We start from the raw sequence: 19,280 nt of genomic DNA, 5'->3' as shown, positions 1-19,280 counted from the left end.
TCATGTTATATTGAAGTTATAAGGTGCAGTTTGTGCATATGCTTTAATACGCTTTACTTTAATAAATATACTTAGGAGGGTTGACTTGTGAGGGAACAACTTATTTTGATGTTTCCTGGTGTCTTTGGTTTCCTGGTGTAGTTAGCGCTAGTCCCCCTGTAGATAGTGCCCTTGGGGCTCTCTCTAGGTGCGGAATCCCCAGCCAGAGCATCGGCCACGCTGTGGCCGGGGATTCTGCTTCAGGAGGAGCCCTTGATATCACTGTTCATATATGGACAGTCATCTCAGGGATTCCCTCTAGGAGCGGAATCCCCGGCCAGAGCATCGACAAAAAACTAAAAAAGTTATGGCTTTTGGAAGGCGGGGAGGAAAAAACTAAAATGAAAAAACAAAAATTGTCTGTATCCCTAAGGGGTTACAAGGGGTTTAATTGTGCAAATGTAGTAAAACATTAAAAACCTATACATATGCGGTAATCATACTGACCCATAGAAAGTGTTATTTACACTGCATAGTGAATGGTGTGAATTTAAAATACGAAAAACTATGATGGAATAGCTGTATCTTTTCAACTCCCTCCCCCCCAAAAAATGACTAAAAGTTAATCAATATAATATACGCACCCAAAATGGTGCAATTAAAAAATAAACCTGTCCCACAAAAAACTAACCTTAATTTGGCTATGTCTTGGAAGGCGGGAAGGAAAAGATGAAAAAGAATGATTTGTCTTGTCGTTTAGGGGTTAAAGGAAGGAAGGAAGGAAGGAAAGGTATAACAAATGATAAAGACTCATCTCCTCCTTTTTTGTGTCCACACCTGTGTTTAGCTAAAATAAAAACTGTCCCGGAGTGTCCTATCTAAATTGAGCGGGTTCTGCGTATGCTTGGCCACCACTTCATTCACGTTCTATGCTAATGTAAACAGAATGTCTCATTTTTCTATGCATCTTGTGGACTTATTTGTTTTTACAGTACTTAGATGTATGAACAGCTTATCATTCTTTGTCTCATGATTGCATACAAGGGATACACCGCACCTTGCTAGATAAGCAGTAATTTTGAGCTTAATATGTAATTTTCCAATCTAATCAAGATGGGAAAGAAACATTATGGCACCAAGTCTATGATCTGTTGATATGGAGCCAACTTTTCTACAGCTGAGTGGTCCTCTTGGCTCTTGATATTGTAGCTAAGTCTGATGACTTCCTTAGACCTTAAAAGAACTTATAGCAGAATTAATGTATCCACTACAGCAGTTGCACTCAAGTGTTACAAATGACTGGAACATAAAAGTCAATTGAGGCCAAGTATTTCTACTTTAATTAATGACATTCAATTACGAAGAAGCACCGGGTTTTACTATAATACCCAAATTCTAAAGTTAAAGTATAGCGCTCGGCTATCTCCGGTAGCCACATAGAAAGTGAATTGTCCCGCTCCATTCACATAGAGCACTCCGGGAACCCCTGTCTCGGAATTGGTGGAGGTGCCAGTCAGTGTTCCCTATAAAGTGCGCGGCTGCGCACCTTCCACAGTCCGCCCGCTCAGTAAAGTTTAAATCCCGCGCACTGTCACGGGCGGTGGGCGGATGCAGTGGCATCGCTAGCACCGGAGGGGGCTCTGGTGCTAGCGACAGCCACATTCACTTGTATGTGCATCCTCAGGATGCAAATACAAATGAATACTATAAGTGGCATAATACTATCAGAGCCCCCCATCAATGAAAAGTTACTATAGTAACTACGGCCTATGCAATAAACTCACGGGCCCCTGTTACTATAGTAACTGACAGTACTTACGCTCCCTCTTTGAGGAGCGCAGTGAAGGTACTAACGTCACAGCGCTGTGCGCAGAGCATGATGTCACAACGCTATGCACTGCGCACAACATCCCAACACTCGATGGTCCGACTCCCGGGACCCCCGCCAATCAGCTGTTTTGAAGGAGGTGCAGAGCTCGTACGAGTGCTACTTCCCCTTTTTTCCGGTCACTTTCTCACACTGAATCGCTGATACGGACGTGTCAGCGATTCACAGTGTGAGCAAGTGAGGGAAATGAAGGGGAAGCAGCACTCGTAAGAGATCTGCACCCCCTTCAAAACAGCTGATTGGCGGGGGTCCCGGGAGTCGGACCCGACCCATTAGCTATTGATGGCCTATCCTGAGGATAGGCCATCAATGTTTAGGGACTGGACAACCCCATTAATGTGTGTTAGGCTTGGATACAGGGCCCCAGCAGACAGTAATCTTATACGGTATAAGATTACTGTCTGCTGGACCCTGTATCTAAGCCTACCTTAGGCTTAGATACAGGGTCCAGCAAACAGTATCACACATGCACAAGGGCTCTGTATCTAAGGCCCTGTTCACATCACCGCTGCCCTTCCATTGAGGGGTCCTGTCGGGTTAACTCCTCAACGGAAAGGCAAACGGAAACCATAGCTTTCAGTTTTCCTTTCTGTTGAGGGGCTAACCCAACGGAACGCCTCAACGGAAGGGCAGCGGTGATGTGAACTGGCCCTTACTAGCGTTTTTTTTTGTGTGTTTTTTACAGGTTTGCTTTTTTATTCTCAATAAAATGGTTAATGAGGGTTGTGTGGGTTTTTTTTTATTTCAATAAATCTATTTTTTCTATGTCTGTATTTTTTTTAAACTTTATCGCTACCACCTTACTAATGGCCGCTGACTAATTGACAGCGTCCATTACTAAGGCGGGGTTTAGTGTTAGCCGGTGAAAAGACTAATACTAACCCCCGTTATTACCCTGGTACCCACCGCCACCAGGGGTGCCAGGAAGAGCCGGGTACGATCCAGTACCCAACTATCTGTAGAGACGGTAGGGCACTCGGGCGGCCGCAGGCTGGTATTATTAGGCTGGGAAAGGCCAAAAACAGTGGCCCATCCCGCCCTTGCTCCTACTGTGATTGCCGTGTAGCGGCGGTTCACAGTATTACAGCCTTCTCCCATTCACTTGAATGCGAGAAGGCTGTAATACTGTAAACCGCAGCTAGAGGTCGATTCACAGTTGGAGCAGGGACTGAAGGGCAAGCAGCGGCGTATCAGCGCCGCTGTTTCTTCAAAGCAGATTAATTGCCGGGCGGTCCTGCATTTACAGCAGACGGGGCCCGGCAATTCATTTAAATTAGCGGCAGCTCCTGCAATGACTGCAGGGGCTGCCACACTTCATTAAAATGGCACTCCTTCCCTCTTTAATCGAAGGTCACTGTGTACTGCGCATGCCACAGAGCATGTACAGTACACTGTAAGAAGAGCAACAGCATAGGAGATAGGGTAGGCTCCCGTTCCTAGTCTCAAATGCTCTGGGTATGCTGTATAGCACCTGTGTATGTTTCATGAAGAGACAATTACACTGATGCTAATAAATATGGCTGCCCCCACAAAAGTACAAACATACAAATAAATAAAGTTACATTAGTAAAAACAATAAAATAATTTTTAAAAAATAGGCCCATAACTTAAAACACATCAAATAAAAAAAAATTGTGACATCATTATATGCTGCAATATACACTGTCCATAAATTTAATAAAGGAAAATGTCAATAGAGCTGTAAAATATTTGAATAAATATTATATACAAAGGTGCAAGTTAAAGGAACAGTGTCACCAAAATTTTTTTTTAAATATGTTAAAGATGTTAGTGCTTTATTAAAAACGTTTGGATTAATTTGTGTGTTTGTGTGTTACTTTTTTTTATTTTACACTTTTTCTTCCCTATGGGGGCTGCCATTTTTTTTTCCATTTCTGTATGTGTCGATTAACGACAAATACAGACATGGAATACGGCAGCTCCAGTCCCATAGGGACTGCGAACGGGGCCCGTTCCATCCACTATCGTGTACGCCGCTGTGTGTGAACGGCGCATGCGCCGCTCCCACACAGTTCAATTTGAAATGCGCGCCGTCCGGCGCCATTTTCCTGTGGACCGGAAGTCGCGGCCGGACAGTAAGATTACTACTTCCGGTCGCGGCTTCCGGACTTGTGCACATGGAGCAGCGGCAGCAGACGGAGCGGATGGACCGGAGGGAGCGGCGGCGACTGGAGCAGGTAAGTTATTTCTATGTATGTTCGTGTTTCAGTGTGTGTTTACTACTGTATGTAAACCTACTACACTGTGTGTTAGCTCAAAAAATGGCGACACACAGTCTAGGAGGTTAGACCGTTCAAACCCCTCGTTTCTCCCGGCACTAGCCAGGATAAAGGAGGGGGGATTCTGAGAGCTCACTAGAGCGAGGCATTTTTTCCCAATTTTGCAGCATAAAGCAATGTGGTTGCTTTACCACATGCAATGCTGCAATTTTGGGAATGGCTCCATCTAGTGACCAGCAATGGGAAATATTATAAATTGAATCCAATTTATAATATTTCCTGACCCGTGAAAAAAAAAAAATTAAATTAGAACAATGTTTAATCACCTACACACTAATTGTTTAACTAAAAAAAAAAAAACATGTTTTGCTGGCAACACATTCCCTTTAAAGGATCTTATTTATTTTTACTTATTTACAAATGTTTTAGCCCAGGTCTTCAGAATTCAAACAATTAAAAAAAAAATAATCCCAAAAATAAGTCAATTATAAAGTATGGAAAAATACGCACCTGGAGGTCTAATGAACTCGACAACGCTTGGTACCCATATCCCATATAGCGGCACACAGAGTCCCTACGGTTCCATATTATGGCGCCATATTCTCCCATTGAAGCAATCCCCTTAAGGGAGAATGCCTGCGTAAAAAAGCATTTATAGAACATACTATGATTTTCCATATGTGTCTGCGTATGATATCGGAAACATATGTAGATACAGTAATGACCCATGGATTTCTGTGGATGCCGTATTACACATCCTTACAAAACAGATCTGTAATAGGACCATGTGCATGACCCCTTGAGTGTAGGTAAAAAGTAAAACTGTCCATACACATACTTACTACGCAGAGTGTTCCAGGTATATTTTGCTTAGTCGGTAATAGATAAAATTAAGAATATTATTATTATTATTATTATTATTACTTTGAATTTAGTGATTTTAATTTAGCTATAAAATATTTAGTTTGTATTGGAGGAGGGGTGTTATTGCTTATATTTGATAGAACTTGATACAAATCTGAGTTTTAATGGACTAAACAGAGCTTTCGTTTTTTTTGCAATTTTACTATGTATTTATGTCGCTTTTCCTTCTCATGTGTGATTTTCAAACAGATGGATTATTATTTAAGGAGTTAAGGCTGAAAGGTATAAGACAAATTAATTTACCCACTAGAAAGCATGTCATTAATCTGCAACAAGATACTTGGCTTCTATGAGGGGTCACAACTGACGTCAATCTCCAGGCGTTAAGTCTAGTTGTGATATCCATCCAGCCCAGCTCCCACTAAAAACACAGAGCCAAGCTTGCAAGAGGGTGATCAAATCTCATTTAGATATTTTGGTTTCTCTGTGCATAGTATTTACTGTGCGCCAATAGAATATATTTGTGCCTCCTGTTAGTACATCAAAACCTACCAATACATTTAACAAGGTTGCTACACATAACAAAAGTCCTTTGAATTTGAACACAGATCTAGGATACTTATTTGCCATGCCTCAGATTCAATAGCAATTGTAATTTTAATTTAAAGTCTGAAGCCGGGAAGCTATTTTGTATACCCATGTCATGTCTTTGTGACCTTTGGCAGTTTAGTTTATGGCCTACTGACTCACAGGCTAAATACTGATCTAGACTGTAAACACTTGAAGACATGAAAAAATGTGTATTGAGTTGACTGCATATACTGTCAGTTAGAAAGAGTTTTGCACTTTGTATTAAAATTTTAATTTTGTAGACAATTTTTATGATGTACAATTAGGACATAAAGAATTACATCAAAAGTATAGCGGAAACGTAGCATTCATCTATCCAAGCAAGATTATACTAGACATTCTAGACATTAGAACTTTACTTCAAAGGTGGATGAGAAAACAAATGATAATAATATACATACAAGGTCACTGTAGAACCATGTTCCACATAAAAAATTTATTGCAGGGTGGGATGTCCTACTTTTAAAACCAATATACTGTACATTGTTTTAATAAAATGTTTATAGAACGCAATAGAGATCTGAATGGAGGATTTTACGTCCAAACTGACATATGTTAGTAAATCAAAATTTAGAGGGATTGACAAAATTTGAGAATTATGGAAATTTTTCTATTTTGTTATGGCTGCAATTTTCACAAGATGCACAACCATATTGATTGTCAACTTCTCAAAAGGTGATGGAAAATTTTCATTTTTGTCAACATATTCAAATAATAACAAAGTTATTGATTTTTTCTTCTTCATTGGTATCCAAATTATACATTTTAAACATACGCAGGTATACACAGATCCATAACGATTCATCTGCAGTTTCTAAATAAAAATAGGTAAACTTTAACATATATTTTTTTCATGGTAACGAAAAATATACAAATTATTCAGGATTAAACATGTCAAACATATGACAAAATATACAATATAAGCATCTTAATAAGACTACGAGTACTGTACAGTATACATCTGGGTAAGTTATTTGGTGTATAGATATATGCACCATACAGCCATAACAATAAAACCTCTGATAGGTAAACTGAATAACATTGATTATCTTGTTACAATGGCATCTGTCATGAGGTGGGATATATTAGGCAGCAAGTGAACAGTCAGTTCTTGGAGTTGATGTGAGGAAAAATGGACAAGCAGAAGGATCTAGGCGATTTTGACAATGGCCAAACTGTGATGGCTAGATGACTGGGTCAGGACATCTTCAAAACAGCAGGTCTTGTGGGATGTTCCGAGCATGCAGATTTTAGTACCTATCAAAAGTGGTCCAAGGAAGGACAATCTGCGAACCAGGAACAAGGTTATGGGTACCCAAGGCTCATTGATGCTCGTTGACTGGAAATTGAAGGGCAGGTTGAGCGAAGGTGTAACATGGAGGCAAAGAGAGGTCGTTACCATGTATAAGTCCAAGAGGCAACAAAAACAGAGCATAAGACAGATGCAGAGGCAAAGATGGGACAAAGGTCAATCTTAGGAGTACAAAAACAGAGAGCAGGAGAATAGTCAGATAGTCCAGGCCTCTGATGTTCCCCTCAATCATAACTGGTATCGCCACATCCGTAAAACGAAACCATTAAAACATAACATTATTTAACCCGCACAGTGAACGTCAAAGAAAAATATTAAACCGCCAAAATTGTTTTTTTGTCACCTCATCTCCCACAGAAAATGGAATAAAAAGTAATCAAAAAATCTCATGTACGCCAAAATGGTACCAATAGAAACTACAGCTTGCCCCGCGAAAAAAAGCTCTCACATTGCTCAATTCATGGAAAAATTTAGAAGTTATGGCTCTCAGAATATGGCGACATAAATCTAATTTTAGTTTTAACAATTAATTTTTTTCAAAAGTAATAAAACATAAAAAAATATACATTTTTTCCTAGTCCACCGCACAAAGACATTCTTACAGAAACACAGTACATTATATGGTACAATAAATGTTGCCCTGAAAAACTTCAACTTGTCCTGCAAAAAACGAGCCCTCATGCGGATATATTGACAGAAAGAAAAAAAAAGTTTTGGCTTTTGGAAGGTGGGAAAGAAAAAGCAAAAATGGCTGAGGAGGTAGGGGGTTAAATTTCACCATGTAATATAACAAAGGAACCAGGATGGTACAATTATTAACTTGCACTGAAGCCAGAGCACAGAACAGTTCAAATAGACAAATAGAGTGCCTAGTGCTCTGATTGGGCAAAAACCGTGCTCCCTGATTGGCCAGCCTGCCAAGCCTCTTGATTAGCTGAATGGCCATAAGTGAACTAATGATTAGGCAGCTGTTTACACCGCGCATGTGCTGCCTGATGTCCCCAGCAGCCACGCCGTGATTCTACCGTTGGTGGCTGGCAGAGGGGGACAACTCAGGAACGGGGCAAGGTGAGTACATTACAGTACCAATTAAATTCAAATGACACAGAGAATAATTACGGTGTGTTAAAGTTTTCTTAATTAATTTTCAGAATTTAGAAATGACACCCACAATACTGCAATTGCTTCACTTAGAATGTGCAAAATGTATTAACAGGTTGGAAATTAATCTTCTACTGTACGGTAAATCCTTCAGCAACTTAAGAACAGCACTAAAACATCAAGAGCAAGCCGTGTCAATAGGGACCTGGCCTTACACTAGAACGCAGACGAATCATTCTGGCATGTACCGTAGATGCATGTTTAGAGTTGGAAAGGTTTTATATACTAAAAATTTAGCATACAAAACAAATATTAGCTGTGGAGATATTTTTATATACAGAGAAACAAAACCAATATATACAATTTCCTGCACTGTAGGTTTTCTACAGACATTGACCATGATCTAAAGAAAGTAAGAACAATTTATCATTAGCCAGCAGACATTTGTTTAATTTAGCGATTAGTGAGTCCATAGATTTCACACATGGTATTGATTGAAACCTTGGGCGTATTTATCAACATTTCTATTACCTAGAAATGATATAACAAAAGTCAAATAAAACTTGTAGCAGCTGCAAAATATCAGCTTTATCAATAGAAATATGTAAGGCACTTGCCAAACACATACTATGAAACAAACAGTTTCTGGCCTTGTGCTCTGTTACTCCTTACTGCAAAAACAGAGGCAGTATTTGTCCTGGAGCACACCCAGACATTTTACTCGTGAGGGCCTTGAGCTGCCTGCTGTTGCCTCCCTTATCCAAAGCCCAGTAGATTCCCAGTCATTTTCTTGGCAATTTGGCGGCCAGTGCCAGTAGCCATGGTCCATCCTCCTCTAATTCTAATGTTGAGGAGAAAAGGAGAGACACAGTGCGCAGTGCCGAAGCCAGCGGTACTCACCTGGCTGGGATCAGCGCTCCTCTTGAGGGTATGTTCACATGTATTTTGGGGCACAAACGCCTCGAAATTTGCCTGAACAAATGTAGCTGAACACCTACAAACATCAGCCTATTGAAATCAATGGAAAAAAGGTGTTATGTTCAGATGGGGCCTTTTTTTTACACCACTGTTTTAAGAAAGAGGTGCGTAAAAAACGCCCCATAAAATCAATGGAAAAACAGCTCCAAAAACGTCTTGAAAAAAACAGCTCAAAAAGCTTTTTGAGCTTCAAAAACGGCTAAAAATCAGAGGCTGTTTTCTCTGAAAACAGCTCGTTAATTTTTAGCTGTTTTTAATTGTGCGTGTGAACATACCGTTACAAGGAGCGACGATCACAGCGGAAGATGCAGGGTGATTTGCTTAGCGCTTCTGCATCTTCGTTTTAGCGATGGAAGAGGTCTTAGCACCCGGACCCCAAAGAATCAAACTTTTGATATCTTTCCATGACATATCAAAAGTACAGTTACTCTTGAAGATGAGAGATCTGCTTACATGTTAAACAATACATATTTGGTTTGCTGTATGTATGTTGTAAAAAGAAATGCTGTACAGACCTCTTAGCTATATAAATAGGGATCGATGATTTCTTTGAAGGATGCCATAGTATCTTGTAAGACCTTAGGTTATGAAGAAGAAATCAATATTTTAAAATGAATAGCCCTAGTTATAATAACATGTAAAGCTTGCCTGTATAAAGAAATCGCAATGTTTTTCCTATCATATTCAATTCCATTCATCCAGCAATGTAAATGCGTAGATCCCTGTGTTTTCCACGGTGCTCTAGTTCTGGATTCCATGACCGGATTCATTAGGTACAGCAATAAATGTTTCCACTAATTTCTGACATTTATGGTCTGACAACTGTGGGTCACTGTAAGCCATGCGTGAATATATAATAATGATGTCTGCTTTGTTCCATAATTTCCAGCAGTATGACTTTGCACAAAATACATACTTTTGAGTGTGGTTTACATAGATAACTATGGTCAGGGACTTTCTTATAAAACATAGATTAGGTAAGGCTGAGGCCTATGCTGGCCTATTTATTCTCCCAAGAGGAAATTTATAGATTTCTACAACTATATAATTTATTTAAACTTTTTTTGCAGGAGAATTAGTTAAGAGAAAACTGTTTTCTTTTTGAGAAATGAAAGGAAGAAGTAGGTATAAACGTCACACTTAATAAGTAAAGGAGTGAGTGGTAGCAGATTTCTTTATTACAAACATCTCTTGTGGCACAGCCGATTTTTTTCAAATCTGACATGTGTCACTTTATGTGGTAATAACTTGAGAATACTTTTACCTATCCAAGCGATTCTGAGATTGTTTTCTCGTGACATATTATACTTTATGTTAGTGGAAAAATCTGGTCGATAAATTCAATATTTATTAGTGAAAAACACCAAAATTTAGAGAAAATTTGCCAAAATTTGCATTTTTCTAAATGTAAATGGATCTGCTTGTAAGATAGATAGTAATACCACACAAAATAGTCACTAGTTAACATTTCCCATATGTCTACTTTAGATTGGCATCGTTTTTTGAATGTTCTTTTATCTTTCTAGGACGTTACAAGGTTTAGAACTTTAGCAGCAATTTCTCATATTTCCAAGAAAATTTCAAAAGGCTATTTTTTTTTTACAGGTACCAGTTTAGTTCTGAAGTGGCTTTGAGGGCCTTATATATTAGAATCCCCCAATAAATCACCCCATTTTAAAAACTGCCCCAAAGGGAAGGAGCGCCATTTGGATTTTGGAGCGCAGATTTTGCTTGATTGGTTTTCAGTGCCATGTCACGTTTGCAATGCACTGGAGGGACCAAAACAGTGGAAACACCCCAAAAGTGACCCCATTTGGGAAACTACACCCCTCAAGGAATTTTTCTAGGCGTATAGTTAGCATTTAGATCAACTTTTTGATCACTTTTTATTATATTTTATTTAGAGATAAGGTGACCAAAAAACTGTGAGTTTGGTGTTTTAAATTTTTTATTTCTTACGGCGTTCATCATGCGCTATAAATGACAGTTTTACTTTATTCTGCGGGTTGGTACGATTACAGCGATACCATATGTACATCGTTTTTTTGTGTTTTGCAGCGTTTGCACAATAAAATCACTTGTTTATAAAATAATTTATTTTTTGTCACCATATTTTGAGAGCCATACCTTTTTATTTTTCAGTTAAAAAAGCTGTGTAAGGGCTTGTTTTTTGAAGGATGGGTTGTAGTTTTTATTGGCACTATTTTGGGGTACATGAGACTTTTTGAACAGCTTTTATTCAATATTTTTGGAGGGGTGGGGACCAGAAAATAGTGATTCTGGCATTGTTTTTAGTTTATTTTTTATTTTTTTGCAGTATTCACCGAGCGGGAAAAATAACATTATAGTTTTATAGTTTGGGTCGTTACGAACGCGGTGATACCAAATATGTGTACTTTTTTTAACGCTTTCATTTTTTTCCTATAATAAAAGACTTATCATAGGAAAAAAAAACTTTTATTTTTACACTTTAGTAAAACATTTTTATTACATTTTTTTACTTTTTTTTTTTTACTTTTTTACACTTTTTTTTTTACCTGCGGCACTGATCACTGATAGAATACATTACACTACCTAGTAGTGTAATGTATTCCAACTGTCAGTGTGACGTCACAGTCACGCTGACAGAAAGCCTATGAGACCTGCCAGAGGCTGGTCCTCATAGGCTTCCATACATGGCAGACCCAGAGGCCGTTGTTTGGCCTCCAGATGCCATCACAACCACCGGCAAACACCACAATTGCATGGGGGCTGCCGATGTGCTACAAACCCCCTAAGTGCGGCAATCGCAATCGATCGTTGCATTGAAGGGTTTAATTGCCAAAATCAGCGGCGATGAGCCTCTGATCGGCAACAGTGGAATGTCAGCTGTCATGGACAGCTGACCTCCCGGTTCCCGATGCACACTGTCACCAACAGTGTGCATCTTCAACGACACAGTGACTTCCTGTCACTCTGACAGGAAGCCTATCAGGAAGCTGGTCCTGATAGGCTTCCATACATGGCAGACACGCAGGCTATTGTTTGACATCAGTGGCTACTCCTTGAGCAGAATCTCCATTGCTGACTCTTTGCCCGGGGATTCCGCTCCTGAAGGAGCCCCTAACGTCAATCTCCATATATAAACAGTGACCACAGAGGTTTCCTCTAGGAGCGGAATCCCCGGCCAGATTATCGGCAACGGGGATTCCGCTCAAGGAGTAGCGACTGTTGTCAACATCCATATATACAGTGACGTCAAGGACTAACCCGAGCACAGTGCTTAAAGTAGCGCTGTGCCCGGGGAGTCCTCGGCGTGTGGAGGAGCTCTCTCTGCTTCTCCACTATCAACTAATTCTGAATCAGGGAGCTGATGGTTCCCTGCTTCAGAATTGTGTTCAACTGTATCTGCGTCCTGAGGACGCAGACACAGTTGACAGTGGGACATATCCCCGTCCGCCTGGTACAGTGGTACACTGAGGGGAATGCGGAACGGTTGGGAGGTATGCCGAAATGGCCTGAAATCGATAGCAATGACTTGGTAATGACTTTGGTTTCACTGATAAGAGATACATTTGCATTTCTTAAAGTGGATCGGTCACCATAATATGCTTTCCTGTATTATAGGGACAGGTCCACTGAACTATTAGCCCAAACAGCAAAGAAAAAAAGTGTTAGACTATTAGTGCCAAACAAAGAATACACCAGAGTTATGATTCCCCTTTATTCATAAATGGTGTATCCCCGCACACTCCTCAGCAAAGATTGATGCCTGCCGTGTATACATGCACATATACAGCAGCCGTCAGTCACTTGTGAGGTAAGTGGGGAATTATGAGTCTGCTGTATTGTTTTTTAGCAGTTATTAGCTAAATTGCACAATATATTTTTTTATGCCTTTTGGGCTTAAAGTACAGCTGACCTGTCCCCAGTGGCGGATTAAGTAGACGATGGGCCCTGGGCTGTTACCCAAACTTGGGCCCCCCTTGCACACCGCCGCCCTGCCGCGCCGTAACTATTTTTAACGCTACCTTTTTGGGCAAGCATTAATAAATGGGTGTTACGGATTCCCCTTGTCACAGGGCTGTGTCCCTACATACTGACAGTATCACACTGTGCAGGGACACATCCTCCTGACAAGGGGAATTGTCTATCAGTCCTGGACTGCAGAAAGACTTTTTGTGAAATACAAGGATTTCCTATAATAAACATGTCAGGAGAGGTGACAGATTCTCTATAAATCTAGTGACTCACATGTGACGACGTCTCAGATTCTAGTAGATTTTTTCCTCTTTTCTTCTCCATCCGGTCCAGAGCTCATGACGACTTCTCCCGGCCATGACTGATTTCTGCAGAATTTGCCACTCAGATGTCTTCGACTCCTCACTTTTCCAACATTTCCACACCTATAAATGAAAATAAAGTTATCATGGTACCACATACTGTACACCTAAATAGAATAGCACCAAACAATGCGCGCCTGAATATAATAATACCACACACTGTAAAACACCACATACACACAGCCACCTGTACATAGTGCCACACACAGCCCACTGTACATAGTGCCACACACAGCCCCCTGTACATAGTGCCACACACAGCCCCTGTAAATATTACAAACCCCCCATAGATAGCGCCACACACAGCCCCCTGTACATAGTGCCACACACAGCCCCCTGTACATAGTGCCACACACAGCCCCCTGTACATAGTGCCACACACAGCCCCTGTGGATATTAACCCCCCCCCCCACACATAGCGCCACACACAGCCCCCTGTACATAGTGCCACACACAGACGGAACCCCTCAACGGAAGGGCAGCAGTGATGTGAACAGGGCCTTAGATACAGGGCCCTAGATACAGGGCCTATGTGCATGTGTGATACTGTTTGTTGGACCCTGTATCTAAGCCTAATGTAGGCTTAGATACAGGGTCCAGCAGACAGTATTCTTATGCAGTATAAACTGGGGCCCTGTATCTAAGCCTAACACATGGTAAGCTTTAAATGTTGTCCAGTCCCTAAACATTGATGGCCTATCTTCAGTATAGGCCATCAATAGCTGATGGGTTGGGGTCAGACACCCGGGATCCCCGCCAATCAGCTGTTTTGAAGGGGTTGCAGCCGATCGTCCGAGTTCTGCTTCCCCTTCATTTCCCTCACTCGCTCACGCTGTGAATCGTTGACACGTCCGAGTCGGCGATTCAGTGTGAGGAAGTGACCGGAATGAAGGGGAAGTAGCGCTTGTACGAGCGGCTGCAACCCCTTCAAAATAGCTGATTAGAGGGGGTCCCGGTTGTCTGACCCCAACCCATCAGCAAGACAATAAAATTAAACTTACCTCCTCTTCGACCGCTGGTCCTCCCTCCATCAACTGTCGGGACGCTGTGCGCGGCGCATAGCATCGTGACGTTATGCGCTGCGCACAGCGCTGTGACGTCAGAATCTCCGATGTGCTCCAGGAAGAGGAGGGGTAAGTACTGTCAGTTACTATAGTAACAGGGGCCCGTGTAGTTTATTACATAGGCCCCAGTTACTATAGTAACTTTTCATTGATGTGTGAATATGGCTGCCGCTAGCACCGGGGCCCCCTCCGGTGCTAGCGACGCCACACCGGGCATGAGGGGGGCCATGCGATCATGTGTGGTTCGGTCGGCCATGGGTACCCCGGGAGCCTTGGGCCCCGGGCGGCCGCCTGAGCCGCCCTAATGATAATCCGCCACTGCCTGTCCCTGTAATATGGTGTAGTATAGTGACAGATCTGCTTTATTTTCTCTCTAAATGATAGTTCTTTATGGCATTCCCCTATATATCAGTGTTCATTTACAGGAATCCACAAATTTTATTTTATATGTTCAGTGTCCGATCATTTGGTGGCTCCTCTTATACAGCGCCCGATGCCTGCTACAACAACACGAAAACAAACGTGTCATGCTTTATGCCTGGTTCTTGAGTTGCAAAACACTGGGGCAGAGTTACTAATGTGATTGTGCCAAGACTTTGTAGTGAATTTCTGGTGCATAATGTCGCATTAACTTTTAAAACTTTTTATAAAGCAAATGCACCTAAAAGTATAGAAGTCTGTACGTCACTAGACATTTTTTAAAGTGCCTCAAAAAGAGGTTGTCTTTTAGTGAAAAGGGGGCTTAAAATGTGCCAAAATTTAGCATAAAAAAAACCTGTAAGAAAATAAGTTACAGAGAACCTTTCAACTGCCCATACATGTGCAGCTGAGTGCAGCATGTAATAGGCAGGGCTGTGCAAACCCTGGGGCACTTTACACTTTTTTCCTATCTTCCTATGTTAAGTAGATATCGGTGCCATTATATTTATTATTTATAATAAGCTACAGACAGTTTCACAGCAAGAGATGTAGAGAGGAGAGCGTGTGCACGCGCACGCTTAGCTCGGAGCTGTGCAAGCATGCACACGCGCAAGCTCTCACTCTTGTCTGCCGAGATCTGAAGAGTGAGTGAGAGCGTGCACGCCCACAGCGTCCGACCGCACACTCTCTCCTCTCTCCAGCTCTTGCTGTGACACTGTACGTAGCTGACTGGACAGTGTCACAGCCATGTTACACACCCCCTTGGCAATTACACGCCCCATTGACAGTTCAGGGGGTTATTTAAATATCGGGGTGCCAAATATAACTGCGCCAATATCTAAATAATGGAGGAAGATAAGAAAAAATTTAAAGTGCCCCAGGGTTTGTACAGCCCTGCCTGTTACATGCTTCACACAGCTGCACATGTATGGGCAAATGAAAGCTGCTCTTTAACTAAGCCCTAGTTTAAGGAAAAATGTGAAACATGTCTAGCAAGATGCGCCAAATTTATCATACAGCGTGCACCACTGTGATAAATTTGCCGTATTCTCTGACTGCGTGGTCTAAGTTTATGCTATCTGAATCTTAGACAGCAGTAGTAAATCTGACCCAATGTCTCTACTGACTTTAACAATGAGTAGCAGGAGTAGAGTCAGTGAGTGGAAACAAAGCAGGACATGTCCTGAAGCCTTGACCCGGGACTGTAGATTACGCTCATTCTATTAAAGGATGATGTTAATATTAAATTTACCCTCCTAGTGGCCATACCTCCTATCCAACCCCTTTCTCACAAAAACACGGACACCTTGGGTTGGATAAATTTTGGCCACAGCAACCATTTTATTAACAAACATACATAATAAAAACAACAATTTACATATAAAATAACAATGGAAGCTCAAGGGCACCGTCATACCTGCAGTCGGCTGACCTAGAGTGCAACCACTCTCCGGGACACCACTCAAGTTGACCAGACCACTAATCAATAATAGTCGGGAGGGACGATGCCCCTGATGAATCCCCCCCACACCAATTTACCACCAACTCCAAGGACCCCCAAGCTACTGCTGCAACACTGCAACATCCGCTCCCCATGAACTCCACACCCCTGTGAAAAAAGCAGAAAACAACAAGCAACATAGCGAAATCGCATACTGTCAAGCTACATAAAGAACAAGAAAAGGAAGGAGGGAGGGCGGGACAAGTCCAAATGTTGTCTTCTCCCGTAATGGCGCCTCTGTCCTATCCCCCTTTATATTCCTTCTAGCCTCGCCCTATAATCCTCCGCCCCAACTAACTCCTAACCCCCCTCCTAAAATCTCCTTAACTCTTTCCCTACCTACTCCCCTAGTCATGATGGCATCCCCCTACGGCCTTTTGCCTGGTTCGGCCTGTACTAAATAGCATCACCCTCAAATAAAAAATTGAGGATCCTCTCTAAACTAGAGCAGTAGCAAACTCTGCACCAAACAAAATGTTCTATTTTTCCCAGAATCATCCTTTACCAACTGCTCACCAAAAGCCTTCATTGAATTCTAAAAGGAGTTATTACAATATTCCCAAGGCTATAGGATGGGTCAGGGCAATAACAATTGACAGTTTGTAGAAACTGGACCTACAGCAGGCAGAAAAGTTGCAGACACCCCAGCTAATAAAACTATGGCAAAAGTGAGAGCTCAAAATCGAATAAAACTATCTAGAAAATATTTTCCCCCATTTTGTTGGCAGTTCTTATATTATTTTACATTCTTTTTTTACACAACTATACAGGCGGCCATGGTCATAATAGTGGGAGAAAGCGTTAACTATCTGCTAAATAAAGCTGTGTGCAATGGCTTCATATAAGATTAGGAAATAAGCTTGAGAGTTTTAATTAATAGTGTTTCCAGTGACAGGTTTATCCAGTATCTGAAGTTGGACCGCTAACAGAAGGTTTCCTGATGATTAAAGCCTGTGAGCCTGGGGTAATGTTAGATATAGTAAATAAGTTGCTTAAAATATAAACAGATTATTACCATGAAGTTCAGTGGGATTACTCTGTACACTCGACTTCAGTGAACTTATGTAATGAGAAATTTTATAACATATTGTCGGGTCGAGAAGTTCTTGGAAAGTGACGTCATTTTCATAATTTTGCCTCTGTACACCACGACAATGGATTTGAAACTAAGCAATGAAGATGTGATTGAAGTGTAGACTTTCAACTTTAATTTAAGAGGTTTAAATGGACACTAAATTTTCAAACAATTTATGCTGATCTAATAGTAGACCTGATATAGATCAACTATGTAATTGTCTTTGGAGGGGGTAGGGGTGAGTAGGGGGAGGAAGTAGGGAGCAGAGAGAAACACAGCTGTGTTGGTTGATTTCTATGTCAAACCAGTGCCGTATTGTCAGCTACACTGGTCTGTACTGCTGTATAATCTACTTCATGCTGCTGCTGTAGATAGATAGATAGATAGATAGATAGATAGATAGATAGATAGATAGATAGATAGATAGATAGATAGATAGATAGATAGATAGATAGATAGATAGATAGATAGATAGATAGATAGATAGATAGATAGATAGATAGATAGACATAGATGCTTTTAGTGCAGCCACTTTCAGTTGCTGCTTGTTTATAGGTTTTTGGCATTCAGTTCTGTCTTCAGTATGTGAAAAGCATGCTCAATCCGGTTGAGGGTAGATGACGGACTCGGCCATTGAAGAATATTCCTTTCTTTGTCTTAAGCTCTTAAGTTGCTTTTGCGGTATATTTTGGTCATTATCCATCTGTACTGTGAAGCACCGTCCTATCAGTTTTGCAGCATTTGATTAAATCTGAGCAGAAAGTCTTGCTCTTTACACTTCAGAATTCATCTTTTTACTTCTGTCAGTTCTGTCATCAATAAACCCCAATGACGCTGTTCTATTGGCAGCTGTAATATACTCACCAGTCCACATTCCAACGCCATCCCCTTTGCCATTCGCCACTGCTCTGAATGTCATGACGGGGCTGTTGGACACATCGTGCAGCGTATGCACAGAGCGCTAGGCCTCTCGTTTCGTTTGAGAGTCACGGCCGTTTTCCAATCAGGGAGCCCGGCCGTTGGACCAATCAGAAAGCAGGATGTTCAGCCAATCGGAGTGCTATGTGACCTGGGAATTTCCTGCAGCAAAGTCCACATCTCCATACTGAGGTTGGAGGGTAAAAACTGAGGATTCCTTATGCTCTACATCCCAGTTTAGCCAGCGCCAAGCTGACTGCGGTTTTTAGCCAATGGAGCTAATCATAACTACAGCCATACATCCTAATGCCATAGCACTGCCTCCACCATGTTTGACAGATGATGTTGTATGCATCGGATCATGAGTCCTACATTTCCTTCGCCATGCAATTTTCTTCCTGTCATACTGGTACAGGGCCAGCATTACGGGGGCCAAACTGAGCAATTTCCCAGAGCCCCCATCTCCACAGGGGCCCCCTGCCGTAGGCGTAAACAGATCAGCTTGCTCCCACAGACCCCTTCCCCTCCTTTTACTGCGACCAGGCTTGGTGGAGTGAGCCAACAGTTTTTAAGAAGCTGGGATTGATAGAATGTCAGCCATGGCATCATGGCATTGCACCACCTAGGCTGGGTAGTGGAGAGCAGGAAGAGGACCCTGACATTTGTTGTGGGAACAGTTTTTAGGTGGGTTGCAGGTTTGTTTGTTTTTCCATTTATTTAGAGCAAATGGGACATTATTACTGCGTGGGGGAACTAAAGAGGCCAGTAAAGGGACATTATTACTGTGTGAGGGCACTAAAGCCGGCATTATTACTGTTTGGGGCAATAAAAGAGGCATTACTATTGTATGGGGGCATTATTACTGTGGGGGGCACTAAAGGAGGCATTGCTACTGTATGGCACCACTAGATGAGATATTATTATTGTATGGGGGTCCAATGGGGAACAAAAGTAGGCATTGTTATTGTTTGGGGTCCAATAAGGGCAG

The sequence above is a fragment of the Rhinoderma darwinii genome, chromosome 3, assembly GCF_050947455.1.
Source record: "Rhinoderma darwinii isolate aRhiDar2 chromosome 3, aRhiDar2.hap1, whole genome shotgun sequence".
In the NCBI taxonomy this organism is placed as follows: Eukaryota; Metazoa; Chordata; class Amphibia; order Anura; family Rhinodermatidae; genus Rhinoderma; species Rhinoderma darwinii.
Note: the sequence above shows the minus strand (reverse complement) of the source record.